Genomic DNA, 4377 nt, shown 5'->3' on the forward strand with positions numbered 1-4377 from the left:
GAAAGAATAGGGTTGACTGCACACACTCTTCGGGCGTTGTAGCCATGATAGCCCGGAAATCCCTAGCATGCCACCCTATCGCTCTCAACACCGTCCTTGAGGCTGTAGCAATACGCACAATAATTTTAATAGGTTGATAACGGTATGCTCAATTTACATTCGGCTTGATTATGAACTTTCCAGCTCTGACTTCGAGGCGCTGGTCGATCAGCTGCCCGAACCGTGTATCCTAACAGGCGACCTTAATGCACACAACTCTCTTTGGGGCTCGTCCAGAACGGATGCCGGAGGTCGCCTGATAGAGAAATTTCTTACATCTTCATGAGCATGCCTTTTCAACAAAAAGCAGCCTACATACCATAACTTAGGACATAATACGTACTCACATCTGGACTTGGCTATTGGTTCTGCAATTCTCTTTCCATTTGTTGAGTGGGGCGTGGGCACTGACCCATATGCTAGTGATCATTTCGCCACTTCCATTAATATATATAGGTAAAGACCCATCCAGTCCATCTTCCCATAACAGGTTTAATGAATCAAAAGCAAACTGCAGTACATTCACAGAAACATCATAAACTACACCACACAACCATAGAACACCTACACGTGGAGGAAGCATCCTAACTTATCACGGCACACATCCGCGACGCTGCCCAAAAGTCCATTCCCCATGCCTCCAGCGCTCCGCGCAACCAAAGGAGGCCAAGGTGGAATGAGGAATGTAGACGGGCGCGAGAGGCCCAGAACAAGGCGTAGGGTGTCCTTCGCCGGTACCCCACGTCAGATAACCTCCTTTCTTTTTAACGGGCAAAGGCTTTTGGGAACCGAGGGCGTCGTGAGGCGAAAAGGGAAAGCTGGCGCACCTTCCTCACTTTCATCAACTCATACACTGACACGCGAAAAGTATGGACACGAATACGTAAACTAAAAGGACAACAGACACACAGCCTGCCCCTGGTTAGTACAACAGGGGACACACTGGAAGACCAGGCTAACACACTCGCACAACACTTCCAACATGTGTCCAGTTCAGCGCACTACCCCAACACTTTCATAAAACACAAAACATCCTGTGAGAAGAAGTCCTTGCGAGACAGTAATAGGTCGGCGTCATCTTATAACACCCCCTTCTCACTGCATGAGCTGAAAATCGCACTTAGTACATGTAAACCTTCAGCTCCAGGCGCAGACATTACATACACTATGATTCAACACTTGCACACAGACACACTAGAAACCATCCTTCACCTCTACAACAAAATATTTCTTTCGTGGCACCTCCCAAGGTCATGCAGGAAGGCCATCGTAGTAGCCTTTCTGAAAGAGGGGAAGGACCCTTCCTCTCCCCAAAGTTATCCCATCGCCCTCACAAGCTGCCTGTGTAAGCTGTTCGAGGAGATGATCAATAGGAGACTGATGCACTTCTTAGAGTGCAATGGTCTTCTCGACAGCTGTAAGGCTGGGTTCAGGGCTGGATCAACGAACGATCAACTGGTTGCATTTGAATCGTATGTAAAAGATGCGTTTATCCATAATCAGTTTTGCATAACAGTCTTCTTCGATATGGAAAAGGCCTATGACACTGCCTGGCGGTACGGCATCTTGAGTGACCAGAAGTCGTTTGGTGTCTCCGACAACATGCTGAACACCCTCACTAGCTACATCTTGGAAAGGACCTTTGGAGTGAGGGTTGGCTGTGCACTTTCCAATGTATACGTGCAGGAAAATGGCGCTCCTCAAGGCGGTGTCCTGAGCTGCACACTATTGATTGTTAAGATGAATTCGCTCCGGAAGGCATTGCCACCAACCATTTCCTGTTCTGTATATGTAGATGACGTGCAAATATCTTTTAAGTCCTGTAACTTTTCAGTTTGTGAACGCCACGTCCAGCTTGGAGTGAACCAACTTGCTGGCTGGGCGGACACAAACGGTTTTAAACTGAACCCTGGAAAGAGTACTTGTGTTGTGTTGTCCCGCAAGCGCAGGATTAAGGCAGACCCTGAGATTATCCTTCATCGCGCTTCTATCCCTGTAAAAAAGAAGCACAAGTTTTTAGGGGTCATTTGATGAAAAACGCACGTTCATTCCACACATCAAACAACCTAAACATAAACGCCTAAAAACACTAAACATTCTCAAAGTAGTCTCCCACCCGTCCTATGGTGCAGACAAAGAACTCCTCCTTCGCGTCTTTTCCGCCTTAGTCAGGTCTCGGCATGACTACGGTAGTGTTATGTATGGGTCGGCATCAAAAACAACACTAAAAATGCTTGACCCAGTTCTCCATTGGGGCCTGCGCCTTGCCTGTGGTGCGTTCCGCACTAGCCCGGCCCAGAGTCCGTACGCTGAAAGTAACAAATGGTGCCTGGAACATCAACGAATGTACATTGATTTATTATATGCTTTAAAGGTCTCATCATTCAATAACTATCCTTTTTAACCTGTCCTCAACGATACATCTACAACCCAGCTATTCTCAAATCGTACATCTGTTCTTTTTCCCTACTCTCTGCGGGTGAGAGAGGAAGCTTCAGGTATTTCTGTTGGGTTTTAAGAAGTCTGTACATCATCATTTTCTGACGTTATACCACCATGGCAACTGCAGCCTGGTTGTTGTGATGTTTCTTTTATGAAAATAGATAAAAACAGGGTTCCGAGAGCTGCGATTCTGCAGCATTTCTTGTCGCTGCAGGATAAATATAAATGTGCGGAATTCTATGGTCCCTCATGGCCGCTCATGGTCCCAGTTTTATTGCTTGCCGAACCATAAGTGTTATCACCACTATTTTCTCTGCAGAAGCATATGGCATATTACTCATCGTTCAGCACATTCCTAAAAAAACAAATTCCTAAGTCCGTCATCTTCAAAGACTCTTTGAGCGTTGTGCGTACATTGTCTTCACACAGACCAAGGAAAAACCACATTGTCAATCTTGTCTTTATTTCATATTGTCTATATATGCAAATAATTTTAAACTGATCCTGTGCTGGGTTCCAGGCCATGCTGGAATGGTGGGGAATGAGACCGCAAATGAAATGGCCGCCACTGCTGCACTTGCAAATACAGTGAACATAACAATACCCAACATTGACCTCAAGCCACACATCCGACAACACATTCGCAAAACATGGCAAGCCGACTGGAATACACAGACAGACAACAAGTTACACATAATAAAGCCACACTTAGGACCATACACTAGTGACTCACACAACAGATTCATCGAAGTTGCCCTAGCTAGATTACGGATAGGCCACACACACGCAACACACTCCCATCTTCTCACTGGATCTCCAAGACCCCTGTGTAGCAGGTGTAGGGAGGGCTATCCGTACTTCACATCCTCATTACATGCAAAGCACTCCAGACAACAAGACGCAAGCACTTCCCTCAACTCTACAGACAACACATTCAACTACACCCAGCACTTTTTAGCGGATGATCCCGTGATTCCTGAGCAACGCACTTTTAATTTCTCAGTGATATCAAGTTTTTACATCTCATTTCCTATCACGCGTAGTTCTTTAAAGCCTTATTTCATGCCACGCACCATCACAACCTGGCCCTTTACACCAGCCATCCTCACGGTCTTTTATTGATTTTATTTTTGTTCTTGCTTACTTACTTTAGTGTCTGCGTTCTCACCCCTGATATTTAACCTCTGTTTTGGCGCTCTTTGCCCCAGTTGGCCTTGCGCAATTAACATCCAACCATCATCATCATACATGCTTCTCTGCTAGGGGTCGGCGACATAGGGAAAACAGGCCCTTGAGAGAGGTGGGCAGAAAAAAAACAATTGACTGGCTTGACGAACTATTTTGTAGATTGTGTCAGAGAATTCACAATTTTGAAATGCGGTCAATGTGTGCCTGTTATGAAACAAAACTTTTTAGTGCCTGACGCTGCTTTGAGGGGCAAGTTCATGGTTATAGGATTGTCTTCAAAATTACTTGCCCTTGATGGAGGTGTTCAATATCATAACATAAACTGGATCTTTGTCCAAAGTAGACCACATATTCTAAAAACATATGTTTCTGTAGCAGAACAGTAATCGCTGTACGGATTGATCGTCAGTACAAGACGCAAAAGTAACTGTTGGTGTAGGGTGAGTTGAGTCGTAGGCAATGATATAATGTATCCAGCCTACGAGGAAGCTACCTTAAAAGCATTGAAGTCAATTCAGTGTCAATCGCACGCAAAAATACTTCGTTATTCCGTTCGTTGCGCCATTGCTGGTTTCTTTTAATTACTGAAAAGCGGTGGGCCATGGTAGAAGAGTCGGTTTTTGTAAAGTACACTTTGCGCTATTTCCGGTGGTTAAATCTCATACGGGCCGATTCATCAGCATTTTGATTTTCAATATTATCACAGTG

Source organism: Haemaphysalis longicornis, unplaced genomic scaffold (genome assembly GCF_048455015.1).
Source record: "Haemaphysalis longicornis isolate Haplotype H1 unplaced genomic scaffold, Haemaphysalis longicornis Haplotype H1 scaffold_11, whole genome shotgun sequence".
In the NCBI taxonomy this organism is placed as follows: Eukaryota; Metazoa; Arthropoda; class Arachnida; order Ixodida; family Ixodidae; genus Haemaphysalis; species Haemaphysalis longicornis.